Below are 20,217 nucleotides of genomic sequence, written 5' to 3'. Positions count from 1 at the left end.
CTTTTTTTTCTTCTCTAACTTTTCTTTCCTCAAATTGGGTTGTAAATATCCTGTGAAATGTATGTTTTCAGTGGCATAGTTCAAATGTAGGTGTACAGGCTAATTTCAGGGAGACTCAGGAGTGAATTTAGCGATTAACTACAGTGTACAGAGATTAAAGAATGTTACTGTAGCTTTTTCCCAATGTCTTTTTCCAGTAACAAAATGTAAGTGACGAGTAATTGCACTAGAGATTAGTACACAACAAATGGGAATTGCATATACGAATTTAATAATACCTGAATATAAAAATGAAGAAGGCAGATACAATTCAGATGACCTTGGGAATGCTACACAAGAAAATTATGAAGATTAGTGATCAAAGTGCCGGACAGAGTTTGAAACAAAAGGAAAGTTTCTCAACTCATAAGATTAAAGTTTTTATTTCCCTATAAAACAAGCATAATAAATAGTTAACTCCCTGAAACAAAACGTTCCAAACGGGAGGGGGATGGGGAGTAACAGCAAGATTTTAACACTCTTGCAGTATGAAATTATGTTCGATCTTGGTGTATTTTATAATTTTACAGTATGCTTAAAGGTGGAAAATAGAATTAAAGGGTTAGAAATGCTAACTGGAAAAGTCGGATTTTAATGAGAGGAATCAGCAAGCGGAAAAGAAAGAAACATTCATGCGCTGCCTTTATTATTCTTCATAAAGGTTATGGCTGGAGGTGGCAACCGCATCGGAGTCTCTGTGGCGCAATCGGTTAGCGCGTTCGGCTGTTAACCGAAAGGTTGGTGGTTCGAGCCCACCCAGGGACGCTCTTCTATTTTACAAGATTGTCGCCGGCAGTTTTGCACAAATCATGGGGTTGAGGCTTCTGGGCTACGCTGAGCTGGATTTTCAGAGCCGGTGAAGAAGCACCGCGAGTCTCACTGCGTGGTCCGCGGGCAGGCGGAGGGAGGGAATTCAGCTTCCGGGCGCTCAGGGGCCCCTCCTCCAACCGCCTGGCTCCGCGTGCGGGCAGGTGGGCGCTTCCTGGCAGCCCCGGGCCGGGCGTGTGCGTCCCGCGCCTTTCAGCCCCCGCGTGCTTTCACTTACACGCCCTTCGTTCCTAGACGCCCGCCCTCGCCCGGGCGCCCGGGCCGCCCGGCTGCTGCCCCGCCCGCTGGGCTCCGGCGCCGAGCGCGCGCGCTGAGGCGGCCGCCGCGTCCCGGCCTCGAACCCGCCGTCGCGGCTCCCGCGCCGCCTGAGGGGCCGGCGTTCCGCTTCAGGAGCCTCACTGTGTCTGAGGTTGACTGAATGTACGTCTTTACTGTCAAGTTCAAGCTGTACGTTGACTGAAGACGCTCCAGGTGTTTGTTCACCAACCGCCCCGCCCCGCAGTTTGAATTGTGCATCATCTTGTGTGCTCCCTGTCAACAAATAACCCAGAATTTCACTTGGCCTGACTAACCCTCGCGTTGGGAAACTCAGAAATGTGTCATAAATAAAGTCTTTGTGTGACACTATTGTAAGAGTATGTGTATATTTTACTTTTTGTACTTAAGTTTTAGAATGTAATAGAGAAAAGAATAATACCTGCAATATGTCCCATATACTCAGAAAGGGAGAAAGTTTTATTTTACAACTGTGTTGTTAAACTAAAAAAAAATGAGAAAGATTAAAAGTGAAACTGCTAATATATTTTGCTTCGACATTCTATATGCATATTACCGTTTCACAAAACTCTCGCAAAATAGTTACCTTGTACTTTGTTCTCTAAATATATGCTGCCTTGAGACTTAATCACAGGTTCATCATGATAATTATTGTCTTGGGTATAGATTAATTTGAAAGATGATTCTGGAGAAAAGTGGTATGTCTTATCCCTGAGAATATACAGTTATGCTCTTCTTCATATTTCCTCCAGGTTAACATATTAATAAAGGCTAATGTTTTTTGCATGCCTACTACTTGCCAGGCACTGATCCAAGTGCTTTCCTGGATGAAAGTGTGAGACCTGTGCAGCAACCCTCCCAGGTACGTCCCATGGTTCCTGTTGTACAGATGCGCCAACTGAGTCTCCGTGTGGTGCTGAGTGAATGGCCTGAAGTCACCTTTGGTTCCTAGCACAGTGCAGTTTAAAACCCCAGTTGTCAGGCTTTAGAGCCCACACTCCTCAATCCTGTAATTCCTACTCAGAAGTTCTCTCCTCTAAAATAGAGCTACTTGATTGACTAGTTAATTTAAAACCAAAGGTAATACTTTAATTGGTTTTTCTGAAGTTTCATTAATATTTTGTTCCAAATTTCACAAAGGAAAGAAAAAAAAAAAAAACCCCACTGAACATTCATGAAATGCTAAGGGGCATTGTTAAATTATGTATTCATTGTGCTGCCTCATTGTCTTGAAATGAAAACTATGTGGAATGAAATCTTCCTGTGAAATGTGTCTTTGGAAAACAAGTTGATAGCATTTGTGTCCAGAAGACAAGGTTAGAAATAGAGGTGGGTTGGAATAGCCCAGAGAAAATATGGAAGAAGAAAAAGAACAGGTTCAAGCTAAGCCTAGAGGGTTAACCTGGTGTCTAGGAATTCTCACCACCCCTGACTGGTGTTTGGCTGTTGGGGTGCCCAGTCTGACCCTATTTCAGGACACCTGTGTGAGAGAGTTACCAGGATTTGCACTTGACAGGGCCTAGGTGGCAGTTTTAAACTTGATCCTAAATTTCTAAGTATATTCTACTTCATCCTATTCAGGCAGCTAATGGGATTTAGAGGCCAGAAAGTAGAGAGATAGGATTACATGAGAAAGGAGGTGGGGTGAGGAGTGCAAAACTGCTCTCTAATGTAAGTAGTTGATTTTATTATGTGGGCAAGTGCTTAGTGATTTTCTTTGTGCTGGGCTGTTGCATACAGATAGAATAGATGAGAAACATTTTAGAAAACTTGCTTAAATATTTATGAATGTGTTGGCTTTGTACAGTGTGTGTTGGGTATAGATGTGATAAATGCTGTTTCTGGGGAGTGTTATTTTATTCCTAGTTTCATGGGTCTGTGATATCAACGAAGCCCAGGCTATGCCGAGATCATTTAGAGCATTAGTTAAAGTTTGAAACGCATTTAAAAGGTTTTGTTGAGCATCTAAGCATGTAAGTATGTTCCTGATGAACAGTGATATACTTAAAGTTAGTATGTCAAATCAGAGGGAAACTCATTGACGAAATACAATAAAAGGTTAATCAGGTACTATGGTTTATACACACCAATTAGAGAAAGTCATAGTTGTGTGATTTAAAATAATTAACAATTTAAAGAGGTTTTTTGTATTGTAGCATTTCTTTACATAATGGAAGTTGGGCATGTCCCACATGGCTAATACCTTCTGTCTTCATTTGTAACACCTGTATTTGATACCATGTGATACAAGGTTTGGGGGGGAGGGGCAAAAAAACATTAAGCTGCCAAAGAAACACAACTGCCTTGTTTCTGCATTCATAATACATCCTAATGAGTAGTGCCCACATGAATTTTAACTTTATTTCTCTGAAGGTTGGTGGGCTGTGTTGCCTGAAATGTTCAACTGATTGTTAAAACTAGGCAGAGCAGAGATACATCGGTGGTAGAAAAAGCCATAATGCATTTAACTAGAAAATAGTTTAAGAAGTTGAAACCTTTCCGATAATTAAGAATGTTAATTTTATCTGCTGCAGCATTTCATTTAAGGTGCTTTATGTTGAGCCTTTTGGTGGTGTTCACGTGGTTTGTGTTTTTGCATATTGAGAACAATTGTGTGTGTGTTGTTTTACATGTATTTGGTTTTTTAAAATTTTTATTGGAGCATGGTTGATTTACAATGCAATGTTAGTTTCTGCTGAGCAGCAAAGTGAATCATCCATCCACTCTTTCAGAAACATCTGTTGAACTTACAAGAAAGATGTGAGAATAAAGGGTATCTGTAAAATTGTACTACATACCTCAGTTTTAAATTGTTTTCATAGCTTAAATTTTTAAGAAAAGCCATTCAAATTTTAATTGTTCAGTATTTAAATTTCAAAATGTAGAGATTCATATCTTTAAGAAACCCCTTAAAATGTAATTTTAAAAGGAACTCTATTAAGCTTAAATACATAAAGAAATGTGCACAAATCTCTAGGAGTACAACTGAAGAAATTTTTACAAAATAAACACACTTTCCTAATTATCTTGGTCAATATGTGAAACAATGTTAATATCCCATAAACCTCCTCTTTCTGTCACCAAAGTTCAGTTCAGTTCAGTAGTTCAGTCCTGTGATTCTTGGTGACCCCATGGACTGCAGCACGCCAGGCTTTTCTGTCCATCACCAACTCCCGGAGTTTAACTGATGTCCATTGAGTTGGTGATGCCAAAATGTAACTTTTAAACTGCAAATATATGGATTATTAAGTTGAAGTGTGAATTTTAAATTGTCATAAATCAGACTCAAAAATAAATTTACTACCAAACCCTATCAGATAAGTATTTACACATAAAGGTTAGGAAAAATAATAGGAATTAGAAATCTGTTTTCCATGCTTGTTCACTTTTGACTTAGTCATCTATGACAAACTTGCTAAGAATAAGTTTGTGTTGTTAAGCTAGGAAGTATGACAAATTTACTATTTATTTGAACTGTTGAATTTTGTCTATAAGCAAATAAAATGCTCTTCTATTACTCCCACCCATTAAAAAAAAAAAGAAAAACAACCTTCTAGACATTAGGGCGTTTCAATTAACTTTTTCTTTTATTTTTTGAAAATACATTTTAAACTTTAAAACCAAGATGAGATTTAAGATTAAAAGTCGCAATACGAGATGATGATTCTTGGTTTCCCAAATAATATATTCTAAAATCTTAAGAATTTTGATCTTAAAAAAGAATTTTGATCTTGAGTCCTCTGTTGGAGGAACACGAATAGTGGTCCCGTTATTTTGAAACTATATGTAATTATAAAGGAAAATCTGATCTGTGTAGTACAAAAACTATGCTTAAATTTGTGGAAAGTTTAGTTTCAAATATGACTGAGGAAAACCATTCTAGAAAGAGTCAGCATGTAAGAATCCACAGAAAAGTTTTACCTTCTTCTAGCAAAATTTTTTCTTGTTATTTATTAAAGTAGTGTATACCTAAGATTGTAATAATAAATATATAGACAAATTTAAGTACAGTGATATTTACTGCAACATTATTTATAATAGTGAGAAATTACAAGCAAGGTGAAATATGCAACACTAATGGAAATAGAGAAATAAATTATGGTATATTAAACATTGGATTACTATATAACCATTTACAAAATGTTTCAGGAAAAATGCCTTTGGACAATGTTAAAATATTTCATTAGGTATACAAAGCTAGATTCAAAACTATCCAAAGAGCATGGTCCCACTTTTGTAATGAGACTGAATTGATCTATTTTCTCTAATGATATAATACCATCAGTATTTTGGCATAGATTTATACCAAAATAAGATTACACAAAAGGAAGAATATACCAAAATAAGATTATCAGTGATTTTTTTTTATACTTTACTTTCCAAAAGTAAGTTTGTTATCTATAATGAACATGTTTTATTTTTGTTAACTGACATCTTTATAACTTAAAAATAATGCCTGAACTCATACTGTAGATAAAGTTTTGAATTCTGTTTTTTCTCTCTTAAAATCAACATTGAGGGAGAATAAGGAGCTCAGAAGTAAACCTTTGCATGTGTGATCAATAATTTTCAACAAGAGTGTCCAACCAGACCACTTAATGTGAAAAGACAACCTTTTCAACAAATAGTGTGAGGAAACCTGAATATCCACATGCAGAAGAATGAAGTTGGGCCCTTACTTTACACTCTGTACAAAAATCAACCTGAAATGGATCAAATACCTAACTGCAAGATCTAAAATTATACAACTCTTAGAAGAAAACAGGGGGACTGCTTTATGACATTGGATTTGGTTCTGTTTATTGGATGTGATGCCAAAAGCACAGACAACAAGAGCAAAAATAGATAAATTGATAAACTATATCAGGAATTAAAACTGTCTTTACAAGCAAAGGACACTATCAGTAGAGTGAAAAGGCATCCCATAGAATGGGACAAAATATTTGCATATGATGTATCTGTTAGAGATGTAACATCCAGAATATATACGGAACTCCTATACCTCAACAACAAAAAAATCCAATTTAAAAATGCACAAGTATTTGAGTAGAGATTTCTCTAAAGAAGGTATACAAATAGCCATTAAGTATGTGCAAAGAAGCTCAACATCACTAACCATTAGGGAAATGCAAATCAAAACCACAATAGATACTACCTTGTATGGATTAGGATGGCTATCCTGAAAGACAAAAACAACAACAAGTGGAAAATAACAAGTGTTGGTGAGGATGTAGAGAAATAGGAAGTCTTGTGCATTGCTGGTGGGAACATAAGATGGTGCAGTCACTATGGAAAATAGTATGGCAGTTTTTCAAAAAATAAAAAATAGAATTACTATAAAATCCAGCAATTCTACTTGTGAATACATACCCAAAAGGATTGAAAGTAGGATGTCAAAGAGATATGTGTATACCCATGTTCATAGTAGAATTATTTGACAATAGCTAAAATATGGAAGCAGCCCAAATTGTCAACAGATCAATGGATAAGCAAAATGTGATACATACATACAGTAGAATATTATTTTGCCTTGAAAAGGAAAACCATTCTGACACACACTACAACATGGATGAAGCTCAAGGACATTATACTATGTGAAGCAAGCGTGTCACAAAAATACAAATACTGTATGATGCCACTCATAGGAGATACCTGCTGCTGCTGCTAAGTCGCTTCAGTCATGTCCGACTCTGTGCAACCCCATAGACGGCAGCCCACCAGGCTCCCCCGTCCCTGGGATTCTCCAGGCAAGAACACTAGAGTGGGTTGCCATTTCCTTCTCCAATGCATGAAAGTGAGAAGTGAAAGTGAAGTCGCTCAGTCGTGTCCGACTCTTAGTGACCCCATGGACTGCAGCCGACCAGGCTCCTCCATCCATGGGATTTTCCAGGCAAGAGTACTGGAGTGGGGTGCCATTGCCTTCTCCGAGGAGATACCTAGAGTAGTCAAATTCAGAAATAAAGTATTTAAGATGGATGGTGACTGCCAGAAGCTGGGGGAAGCAGGGGAGTGTAGAACTGGTTTAATGGGTATAGAGTTTCAATTTTGTAAGATGAAAAGAGGGAGATTGGTTGTACAGCATTCTAAATGTACCTATACTATGAACTGTGCACTTAAAAGGATTAAGAGGGTAAAATTAATGTATATTTTTGCCACAGTTTTAGAAATGATATTTAGGGGATTTGTTTCCCCTTGTTATATAAGACCTACTATAAAGCATGTAAGAAAATAGGTTATTGATGAAGTTATTTCCTGTGGTCTACTTATTTAAGAACCATCCTTAAGGGCATTTAATTTTTTTAAGAAGGTAGGCTCTCAAGGAGAGGTGGGGGAGGGGAGCAGAACTCCCCACTCCTTAAGTGTGTGTTGTGCAGTGATTTTCTTCTGAAGAGTACAGTAGGGAAAGTGGCTGGAGGTTGGGGGTGAAGAAAGAGTAGTGTTCCAGTGGAGAAATCTGACAAACACTGCCTGCAGCAGGGGGTCAGGACCTCAAGGGTGATAAGTCATGTTGATAGCTTGTACCCTTGGTGATGACATTTCATGTCTGTGGTCTTCCTCTCCCAAACTCGTAATCCAGTCTGTTCTGATGAAAACCTCTAGTCTGATAAAAAGATCAGGTCATTGTCAGTGCAAGGTCATCCTACAGAATGTCTGACCAGTACTCCTTGCAACTATCAAGGTCATCAAAAGCAAGAGAAGTCTGAGAAATTGTCACAGCCAAGAGGAGTCTAAGGAGACAAATGAATGGAATGTGGTGTCCTGGATGGAATAAAGACTTTAGGCAAAAACTAAGGAAATCGGAATAACCTGTGGACTTTAGTAATAATAATGTGCCAGTGTAGATTTAAGAATTGTAACAAATGTACTATATTAATGTAAGATTAATAACAGAGGAAACTGAGTGTGGGGTATGTGATTACTCTGCATTGTCTTCTTAACTTTTTTTTAACAAATACAAAACTGTTCTAAAAAATAAAGCCTGTTTAGAAAAAATAAGGTAGCCCTACAGAACAGTGGGGAGAGGAATGCATTTTCAACATATGGTATTGAGACAGTTGGTTCACAGGTCAGGTTCCCAGGGAAACAGATACTAAGATGCTGGGATTTGGGTACAAGAGGTGAAGTACTCTAAGGGAAAATGAGATTGGACAGAAGAAGGAGTTGAAATCGGGTGGAGCTACAACAGAGACCCATGGGAAACTTTGAAGCTGAGAAGACCTTTCAAAAATATCCCAAATCAAGACAAAGGTGCTATGCCTCTGAACCTCCATACTAAACAGTCATTAGTTAAGTTAAAGCGCTCAGTTGTGTCCGACTCTTTGTGACCCCATGGACTATAGCACCAGGCTCCTCTGTCCATGGGATTCCAGGCAAGAATACTGGAAATCAAGCAGGGCACACGTTCCTGGTCCTTCACTGTAGGCCAGTCCCGATCTCTAGGATTAGTTTCCAAGCCTCTTGGCTCTGCCCTGAGTCATCCTTCCTTTTCCATAGTAAACAGCCCCTCTCTGAAGGTAAGCAGCTGTCAGCCCGCTTACTGCCTGCAGAAGTTTGAGGGTCTTGAGACCTCTTTTCATCATGAAATGACTGTTCTTTTCAGTCCAAATGGATACAGTTCATTTAAAACATCATGCATTTTGTTTGTATCAGATCGCAGCTAACTCCACTGGGTGAAAGCCACAGCTACGTATTTTTCTGAAACGGGCCTGTGAAGTTCCTCTGGGACTACGTCCTTGGGATTCTTAGAAGCCCTGTTGTCTGGGAGAGAGGCCATATGAGGCACACCCAGAGGATTCTTAGAAGACTCTTTGTTCAGCTGAAAGGACTTTATGACACATCACCTAAAATCTTCCTGAGGTTTCAACAAAGTGTCTCACGGTCCCACCCTTAACCTGAACTTGACACTGAGCTATGTTTTACTTTGTGCGTCCCGGATTTTTTTTTCCCCCCTTTTCTTCTGAGTCCATTTCTTACCTTGTGAATTGTTTTCAAATTCAGTACATCTTGGTTGCTTTCTATTTCTTTAAATCTGCTCAAAAACTAAATACTTCCTTTTAAAAAAAAATTTCTTTTTTCTTTTTTTTTTTTTCAGTTTTATTTATTTTTACTTTACAATATTGTATTGGTTTTGCCATATTTTGACATGAATTCACCATGGGTGTACTTTTTTTTTTTTTTACTTCTAATTACTTTTCACAGGCAGCTAAAAGCAAAAACAAAATAAAGCAAAAACGGTCTTTGAACAGTCTGCCTGTAAATTTCCTCAGCCAGACTCATGTGTTCCTTAGCTACCTTTTCTCTTTCCCAAAGTGCGGGTGAGAGTTTCACCACTGGGTGTGTCATGTGTGTTTGCACAACATGCTGTTATGACATCATAATACTCAGGTCAGCTTTCCTTCGGTCTCCAAGAGCAATTTCATTGCTGTCTTTCAAGTCTTCACTTTGATCTGTTGAAGGAGCTCCATCCTGGTCCCGATTCTAATGCCACATGTTTTAGATTTTTGTCAAGGCAGACACCATTTTCAGGTACCAGGTCCTGTTTTAGTTATCTTTTGTTGTGTAATAAACCACTATAACACTCAGTGTCTTAAAACAGCCCTTTTATTATCTCTCTTGACTCCAGGGACTTAGCTAAGCAATGCCTTGATTGACGTCAGGTCTCATGGGGTTGTGCTCAGATTGGAACTGGGACCAGATGCCTGGTGCTTGGCTTCTCTGCCTGGCCTCTTTCTCCAAAAGACATCTTACCCTTCGGGGCTTCTCTGGGCCTCTCTCCATAAGGGCAGCCTAGTTTTCTTCTTTTTTTTTTTTGGCTGCGCCCCACAGCTTGCAGAGGTCTTAGTTCCCAGACCAGGGAATGAAACTAGGCCCTTGGCAGTGAAAGCTCAGAGGCTACTGGACAATCAAGGAATTCCCCAGCATGGTTTTCTTTAAGTGTCAGTCCAGGGCTCCAAAAGGGAGAGAATGAAAGATGCTAGGCTTTCTTGTTGCCCGGTGAGCATGGAAGTCTCAATATGTCACTTTCTCTGCATCTTACTGATCAGAGGAGTTGTAGGCTGTACTTAGATCCACAAACTCCAGTTGTTTATGAGAATAGAGACATGTGTAGGGAACTGTAGGATTGTTAGGGGTCTTTTTTGAGGACATGCTACTACACCAATCTTCCAATCTTTTACCTAACTAGCCAAGCACTGTCTCTATTCTTTCCTTGGGCTTTCTTTCTCTCTATCTTGAGGGACCACCTGAAACTCTGCCCATTGATAGGCTTTGTCCTCACTGCTGCTCAGTAGTATAATTGGGTCCCTGCTGTCCGGCAGTATAATTGGTGTCAGTCTTTGGCTTGCACCCGTGCACTGACCTGATCCTTTGTGACTTTATTTAGCTCTTTTCCTCCATCGTCACCTCTTCATAAGAGACCGCCCCCCCTCAAATTTGGCTGTAGATGTTGGTTGAAGGAGAGGGACTAGGGCAGTACTGGTGGGTGATGTAGGGTTTTAGGCCAGCCGCTCCCGCAGCTCCTTTGACTGTCATCCTGAAGGATCATTTCCATCTCATCCTGGATGACTGTGGAGCTGCTCGACTTTATAACATTGTGGGTCTGACAGAGCCCAGCTCAGGATGGTGGTTCTGGTCTCATGATTACTCAATGACATTGTGGTCAGGTGCACTGTACCTCAACCCTGGAGTGTGTTCAAGGATGGGTTTTGGATGGTGTGTAACTATTGGCTGCAGATGGTATGGCCTTGTTCCAGAACTCTAAGGGTTTATATTATGATTCTCATTTGTGGGATGGCCATTAACTCCACAAGGCAACTTTTTCCACCAGAGACACATCTGAGACCATGGGATATGTTGAGTTGTATGGCCATACTGGCAAGGCTGCTTGCATTACAGTCCAGATTTACAGCGGTACCCTTTCCTGCTCTGGACTCCACTCAGCCCTTCATGTCACCTGATAAATGGGTTGAAGCAGTGACATTCATTGTGGAACCTGAAGAGCCCTAGCAGGCATTGGCCATTTTCTTAGTGGTGGGAAGTGTGAGATGCACTACTTTGCCAATTACTTTCCGAAGGGGTCTCCCAACCATAGGATTCCTTGTAACTTCACCAACATGGTGGCCTCTGCATAAGCAGAGGATCCATTCCTGGACAGCATGTATCATACCAAGGCTTCTGATGTACTTTGCCTTCTTGCTTATCTGCTTTGCCTGTCATGACGTTATCATTAGGGTGGACCACCTAACGATTCTGCAGAATGTCTAGGTAGTCCAGGCTGCTCAGACCATACAATGAATGGGGTGAAATAATTAACATGACCGTGGAACTAAATTGGAAATTTAACTTGTGCCTGTCCCACATGAATGCAGACTGCTTCTGACCTTCCTTCCTGGTGGGATGGCCACTGCGTATACACCCTGGACCTTGTTAATTGCAGGTACAATCAGGGCCACCACTTGATAAAATTTGTGGCAGTCCACTATCATCCTCCAGGATCCATGTGATTTTTGGAAAGATAAAGCCAGTGAATTCAATGCAGATATGATGAGGACTTCCTCTGCATCCCTTAGAGCTTGAAGTGGCGGGAGTCTCTGCTCTTCTCCTTGTGACATGATATGGTTTTTATTTTCTAGCTGGTTGGGGGCATAAGGACGCACTTTCAAAGCTTCCCATCTGACCTCTCCCACTAGGGTAGGTAGCTCATGCCCCACAGACCAAGGAAACAGTGTGGGGCTTTCTGCCAACCACCAAGTATATCCATATCAATTATGCATCTATGCATTCAGCACTGCTGCGTGTTCTCTGAGACCAGGACTCCATTTGTTACCTGAATTGTGAAAGTGCATCAGTGTTAATTCAGACCCTTTGGCCTTGGAATGTCTGGGAATTCCTTTTCCCCCTATGTACTGGAGTGAACAGTTATGTGTCCATTTGGGGGAAAGACTGGGAGAATCTTCATCATAAATACCATATGTGGTAGGATTCTTCCTCCCAGGATACAGCCAAGCTTTAATTAGTGGGTTCCCAGCTTGAGGAATGGCTCAGATCCAGAATCTAGGCAGATTGTGGTTGCCTTTTGTTGGGGTGATTGTTTTCAGTCCTTGAAGATCGATCCTTAATGTTTCTTGATTGCGTAGTTCGGGCACTATGCCTATTGGCTGCTTATCCATCTTGTTCCTAAGGGTGCCATGTTCTGTGACATCTCCATATCTCAATGGGTCAGACTCCACCCTTCCCCACTCCTTCAATCTAACCTTGCCAGTGAGTACAAGAATTGCCCACACCCTGCCCTCTATTCAACATTATACTGTCCCAATTGCTATCAGGGAGCCCAGTTCTGTAGGAGCATTCCCAGTGTCAGCCCAGCCCACAGATGACAGTCACACTGATCTTGACAATGACATTGGTCCCTCTCACCCTGGTGTTTATTTATTCAGGAGCATCCCCTGGGCTCTCCCACAGAACAGTGTTGGTGAGTGAGTTTGCTGACCTAACATAGTAATCCACTCTAGAACATTCCTCTGAACCTTTTGAACTTTTATTTTCCTGTCTACTGTGGCAGTTCTGGGGTTCCCTCTTCATCAAATGTAGCCACGTTTCCTACAAGCTTCTCAGAGTCGCAGCATGTGTTGGTATCATCTTCCAGGATACTTATTTAGGGTTAAATCCTGTGTCATAGGGTTGTCCATATTGATCAGCTTTCCTTTATCCAGCTTTGTCTTCTACTCACTTTGATCCAATACCCTTTGATTCAAACATACTCTTGGGACTTTGCTGGTGGTCCGGTGACTGACTCTGAACTGTCAATGCAGGGAGGCCAGTGAGGGAGGGGGGGGCCCAGGTTTGATCCCAGGTAGGGGAACTGTAGATCCCACATGCTGCAACTAAGAGTTCATTTGCTGCATGCAACTAAAGATCTTGCATGCCCCAACTAAGACCTGGCACAGCCAAATAAATAAATACTTAAAACAGATACACAAAAACTCTTGGCTTTTGCTGGTACATGTTCGCTTGGTCCTGTGGCTCCTTTTGGGGGCATAATCTCTTCTCTTAGCAGGTGGGGTTACACAGGTTAAGTAGACTTAACCCTACTTATTTGATGGCCAGAAGGGAGGTGGGGGGTAGGTCTGAGGGAAATGTGTTTATTCTTGCAAGACAGAGGACTCTGCATCATCTTGAAACAAGGAGGGAGGGGTGGCCTTTCATGGGGTGGGGTGGGCTACTTCTGCGGGCCCAGAGGCTGGGGAGAATGGGGGAAGTAGCATATCCCCATAACACGCCGTGGGGTCAACTCCTTTCGAACAGGCTCTGTTCTTAAGCAGCAGATGGGCCAAGCCTGAGCATTCACTCTCTTCTGGAGCTTGGCTCCTCTTGCAGTAATTGAGTCTTGGACTTGACCCTCAGCCTTTCCTGCTCTCCACTCATAGGAGATGAGAGTCTCCTTAAATGGTGCCAAAGAGGCTGTCTGATTGCACATTCATTTCTAATTGGTGATTATTTAACCCCAGTCTTTCATTGACTTTCTCTGGTGCATCCATAGTTCTCAGCAACAGTCTTCTAACTACTGCTTTTTCATTTCTCAAAGTCCTGAGATACTGTGATGACTGGTGCATTCCCTTTCACCAGTATGCTACTCCTGTTCATTCCATGCGCATTTTAATAACTGTACCACCCCCCTCATGACAGAGATTCTCTGTGCCCCATTCTACACCAGGGATGGGTCTTCAGTGCCAGCTGGCCAGTGAGAGTGGGTGATCCAGCTCCAGAATTTGTTTCAAAGAAATTTCTGAAATTAAATAACATGAACTTACCTGCTCAGACATGTCCAACTCTTTGCAACCCCATGGACAGCAGCCCGCCAGGCTCCTCTGTCCATGGGATTTCCCAGGCAAAAATACTGGAGTGGGTTGCCATTTCTTCCTCCACGGGATCCTCCCGACACAGGGATTGAACCCGCATCTCCTGCATTTGAAGGCAGATTCTTTACCATGGAGCCATCTGGGAGGCCCCATCCAGGATGTTGCCACTAGGATTTTTTTTGAAGAATAAAATGTATTCCATTTTTATTGTGAGTAGTTTTTCCTTAAAGTTGTTGTCATTTTTTATTCTATTTGTGGCAATTTAAAGCAGGTTATATATTGTACTATCTTTTCTTTAAAAACATATTAGACTAATCTAGATAGAAAATAATTTGAGTGAATGTTTATTGTAAATACAGTTGTAGAAGCAGGGTTGGGACTAAAGGGAAAATATGTCATGTCTCACAAAATGGATTGAGATGTACATCATCATGAATTTATTGCTTTTTGTTTGTAGATGCCAGAGCCAAGGGGTCTATTAACATAAGTGAGAGTTCATGGAATGACATTTTTTTGGGAAGAGAAGCCTTGAAACTTAAAGTCACTTGCAGATGAAACACTGAAACTTTGAGTTTGAAACTCCTCTCTGACTATCTGGTGCTCATTATAGCATCCATAAGCCCCGTATCATGTAGTGACTTGGATTGTAGTTATTGCTACTGTTTTATCTTTTCTCTTAGGTATTTCTTAAAATTTTTAAATGTGGCTTATTAAAGATAATTTGAGAATACAAACAAAAGGGGGAAAAGTTAGGCTTAGTTGTAAATCATATTGTGCATCCATTTTTGTGCTGTCACTTTTCCTTCATGTCTTGTAATTTTACATGTAAATATCATGTAAAAATAATTTACCCAGGCAAGTATACAATACATTTTTAGTGACTGTGTAATATTCCATTTAGTGTGTATTCCATAGCACATGTAACTATTTCAATACCACTGAACATTTATAATGTTTCCTTTCTTCACTGTCATACATGATAATGAAATGTGAATCTTTGTATATAATGACTCCTCCCTCATATTTATAATGAATTTCGCAGATGATATTTTTATGAACAACACTGCTGAGGCAGAGTGTTACTGTATTTGAAGTTCTTGATATATGTTGCTGAACTGCCTTTAGCAAGTGCTGGGCCACTTTGCACCCTCACTGACAATATGTGAGAATATCTATTTTGCCATCTTTCTGGCCGCAGTGAGAATTACCATTTAAAAACTACCCCCCTGATTCATGTCAATGTATGACAAAAACCACTACAATATTGTAAAGTAATTAGCCTCCAACTAATAAAAATAAATGGAAAAAAAAAAAAATTTACTTGACATGCATAAAAAAAATAAAAAACTACCCCCCTATTATTTTGATTGGTAAGAAGAGTGTTTCCTTATTGCTCTGGTTTTTATTTCTTTGGCTATTGGGGATGTTGGTAATTTCCTCATGTTTGTTCTCTTGCTCTCTCTTCTGTGATATGACTGTGTGTTATAATAAAGCTATTTATAATATTGTATATTGCTATAATATGTAGTATAGTGATAGAATATACTATATATAGTATATTGAATAAATGTACTATATATTGGAAAGACCGTGATGCTGGGAAATATTGAAGGTAAAAGAAGAAGGTGGCAGAGGATGAGGTGGTTAGGTAGCATCACTGACTTAATGGATATGAATTTGAGCAAACTCTGGGAGATAGTGAAGGACAGAGGAGCCTGGTGTGCTACAGTCCATGGTGTCACAAGGAGTCAGACGTGATTTAGCAACTGAGCAACAACTATATGTTGATACAATTCACATATGTACAATTCACCCAGTTATAGTGTACAGTTCAGTAATTTTTAATATATTCACAGAGCTGTGCAGTCATTGCTATGGGTAATTTGGGAGCATTTTCATGACTCCAACAAGGAATCTGGTACCCACTGGCAGTCATTTCTCATCTTCCTTGAAACCCACCCCAGACCTGGGCGACCGCTCATCTGTACTCTCTGTGTCCCTATGTCTGCTTGCTCTGGATGTTCCATAGAGTCACACAAACATTTCATAGGCTATGGTAATACAGGGCTGCTGTGGCTGACTTCTTTCTCTTAGCTTAAGTCTTCAAACTTCAGCCATGTTGTAGCAAATATCAGTACTTCATTCTTTTTTATTGCCCAATAATCTGTCATATGGATTTTACACATTTTATTTCTACTCATCAGTTGATGGTTATTGGTGTTGTTTCTACATTTTGATTGTCATGAGTAGTGCTTTTTTGAACATTATAAGTTTTTTTTTAACTTTTTATTTTATATTGGCATATAGCTGATTGACAGTGTTGTGATAGTTTCAGGTGGACCGCAAGGGGACTCAGCCATACATATACATGTATTCATTTTCCCCAAACTCCCCTCACATCCAGGCTGCCATGCAACCTTGAGCAGAGTTCTGCGTGCTATAATGCACAGGTTTTTGTGTGGACATGTATTCTCACTTCTCTTGGGCATATACCTAGGCATGCAATTGCTGGGTCATAGGATCACACTGTCGGAGAAGGCAATGGCACCCCACTCCAGTACTCTTGCCTGGAAAATCCCATGGACGGAGGAGCCTGGTGGGCTGCAGCCCATGGGGTCGCTAAGAGTTGGACACAGCTGAGCGACTTCACTTTCACTTTTCACTTTCATGCATTGGAGAAGGAAATGGCAACTCACTCCAGTGTTCTTGCCTGGAGAATCCCAGGGACAGAGGAGCCTGGTGGGCTGCTGTCTATGGGGTCTCACAGAGTCGGACTGAAGCGACTTAGCAGCAGTAGCAGCAGCATGATCACACTGTATTTGAACTTTTGAGGAACTCCCAGACTGTTTGTGCATGATTTTTGCATACTTATCTTTTGGGATGTTGGTACTTTTCTTTTAGCTTTGTATGAGATTTTTATGTACAGCCAATATTAATCTTGCATACGTGCAGAAACTATTTTATCTCCATAGATTGCTTGTCTTTCATTTGTAATGTTTTGTGTGTATGTACAGATGTTTTAAATTTTTATATTGTTGGTTCTGTTGATATCTTATTTTGTAACTTATTTCATTATTTCTAAGCTTTAAAAAACATTCTTCTGTAAAGTTTGATAAATATCAAGGTTTCTTATAATTTTTCTATAATTTGATCTATAAAAAATTTCACTACTTCATCTATTTAGTTTATCTGAGAAAATGATATGAGATCTCCATTTTCCTAACACATCTTCCCTCTCCTGATAAATTCTTTTGGGGGTGGAACTTCCTTGGTGGCTCAGTTGGTCAAGAATCTGCCTGTAAGACAGTCCTTGGGCTGGGAAGATCCCCTGGAGAAGGGAATGAAAACCCACTCCAATATTCTTTATCATTTATTATTTTTTAGACATAATAATATTCATTTTGTTCTGTATATGCATTTTTACAGTACTGCCACATGGTTTAAACTATTGCAAGTTTATGTTTTATATCTGGGAAAACAATCATTTTCCCCTTCATTTCATTTAATTAATTATCTTTTTCAAAAATTCCTTGATGATTCTTATATTTTTCCAGATGTTTCCTGGATTTTCCCAAAGTTTTGTTATGCTTTCTAAATATTATTGGAATATGCATTGCTCTTACATTAAATGCCCAATTTGATTTTGAGAGACTTGACATTTTAATAGGATTGAGTTTTGTCATCCAAGAATCTTGCCTATCTCTGTGGTTACAGCATTTTGAAATATCTTAGCCAAGAATCATGCTCATGTGGAAATTATGTCTTGTTTATTTCCTTGCTGGGGTGGATCCAGGTTTTGTAGGGGGCTGCAGCTTGTGCAGTTTTAGAGCCATTCTTTAGGGAGAATAATGAGAACTCATTATTATGTATTTTAATATGTTCTTAATGCCTTTAGTGGGCTTCCCAGGTGGTGCTAGTGGTAAAGAACCTGCCTTCCAATGCAGAAGACACAGGAAACTCAGGTTTGATCCCTGGGTGGGGAAGATTCCCCTGGAGGAGGGTGTGGCAACCCACTCTAGTATTCTTGCCTGGAGAATCCCATGGACAGAGGAGTCTGGTGGACTATGGTCCATAGGATTTCAAAGAGTTGGACATGACTGAACCTACTTAGCAATGCCTGTAGTAATAAGCCATTTACCGAACTTAGAAAATATTTTTAAATACTCTTCTAGTTTTCCATTTTGGAATTTCTATATAAATGTTCACACTGTATGCAAATAGCAATGGCATTACATCAACTTTTATACTTTTTCCCATATCTTAAACTTCTTGAGAGAAAGGATTGTAATTAATAAATGTTAGTGGTGGCTTATAAACACCGAAGTTATATTCATAGAGGACTCCGAAAGGTGAATTTGATACTCACCAAATTTCATGCTTCAAATGAAACAAAATTTTGCTATACTGTAGGATGTAACCAACAGGCCCATTAAATTTGCCTTAAAGACATATATTATATTGGAGTGTGTAACAGCATACTTGGTATTGTAGACTGAGTTTTCAATACCATTTTAATGCTCTAAACTCAGAGTATATTTATAGAGAACTTTCAACAGTTTTCATTCCAGAAATTATTCAAGAAACTTTGTATTTGGCCTAGATTCTTCTGCCAAAAATAGATTACCAAAATAGGAAGAGAACTTCCTAATGGAAGAGTCTTGAGATCATAAATCAATAATTAGGTTTAAAAGGCTCACTGGAGACTTCTATTTAAAAAACAAAGGGAAAAAAAAGGACAGTTTATTTGGCATATATGTTCTACTATTACAGCATTTTATAAGATAAGGGATCAGATTTTTATAGGCCATCTGAAAACTACATGTTGTAGGAATCTCAGAAGGCAATCTGCCTTATTCTTTAATGTCTTTGAATTCTAATGTAAGGTGTTGTAGGACAACAGAAAAAATAGGCTGTTTAAGTTATTTCTTAGTTAAGTTAACTGCCTTTGTTGGAACTGAAACAAGTTTTTGGAAAATTCACAAAATCCTATAGAACTCAAAGGAACCATCAGGTCTGCAGAACATTATAGTTGATGACCCTGGGAACACCACCCCTGATTCTTAATTATCCAAATAACCAAGAATTCAGGGATGTTTTTAGTAAAGTCTTTTTGTTTTAATAATCTAAGACACCTATATGCAATTAGAAGTGCCTAGAATATTATGATTGTAACTGTTAGTTAAATTAAAGTGAAAGTAAAAGTCGCTCAGTCGACTCTTTGCAACCAGGCCAGAATACTGGAGTGGGTAGCCTTTCCCTTCTCCAGGGAATCTTACCAACCCAGTGGTCGAACCCAGGTCTCCCACATTTCAGGCAGATTCTTTACCAACTGAGCTATCAGGGAAGCCCTTAGTTAAATTAAATGCATGATTAAATGTTTGGGACACGGAGTTAAGAAGTGATGTGTTCAGAAGCATGTACCTTTAAGTGGCATTAAGTAGCCCACCATTAAGGTAGAGGGAGAAAATCTTAGGGGTGCACCTGAAATTGTTTTCAGTTAATCTGACTTAATTAGATTTTTGCCATTTCCTAAACAGAACAAAATAAAAGCATCTTAGAATTTATATGTGCTTTCAGAGTTAGTAATCATAGAAAAATCTGTAAGTTTTAGGAGCTTGTTTTAATGTATGGGAGTTTTGGACATTTCTTCTTATAAATTTTTTTTTTTCCTATACAAATGGGAATAAAAAGTTGATTACAGGCATATGTCAGAGATATCATGAATTTGGTTCTAGATTACTGCAGTAAAGTATTCCACATGAATTTTTGGTTTTCCATTGCATATAAATGTTATGTTTATACTTTCAAGTGTGCAGTAGCATTATGCCTAAATGTACACACCTTAATTTTAAAATACTTTATTGCTGAAAAATGCTTAAAAAAAATATAATGGTAACATCACAGATTACTGGTCATGGATAACCATAACATGCCATAGTAATGAAAAAATTCAAATTATTGTGAGAGTTACCATAATGTGATGCAGAGATAGAGAGTGAGCAAATGCTCTTGGAAAAATGACACCAATGGACTTGCTCAATGCAGGGTTGCCACAAACCTTCACTCTGTAAACAGTGCAATAAAATCTATGAAAGACAGTAAGGTTAAGCACAATAAAACAAGGTATGCCTATATCATTGTGAATTAGTGCAGAGGAAATAATTGGTTGAGATGCACAACATTCTGCTCAAATAAAAAAGCCTGAATTTAGAACAAA

At 39.4% G+C, this 20,217-nt stretch overlaps 1 non-coding gene across 1 annotated transcript; it reads left to right on the top strand.

The window, feature by feature from the left end:
- Positions 1-730: 730 nt before the first annotated feature.
- Positions 731-804, top strand: TRNAN-GUU (transfer RNA asparagine (anticodon GUU)). The gene has a single exon. It is a non-coding gene; the product is annotated as a tRNA-Asn (tRNA).
- Positions 805-20,217: the final 19,413 nt, after the last annotated feature.

The sequence above is a fragment of the Odocoileus virginianus genome, chromosome 9, assembly GCF_023699985.2.
Source record: "Odocoileus virginianus isolate 20LAN1187 ecotype Illinois chromosome 9, Ovbor_1.2, whole genome shotgun sequence".
Lineage (NCBI taxonomy): Eukaryota > Metazoa > Chordata > Mammalia > Artiodactyla > Cervidae > Odocoileus > Odocoileus virginianus.
This window is presented reverse-complemented; position numbering and strand designations above follow the sequence as displayed.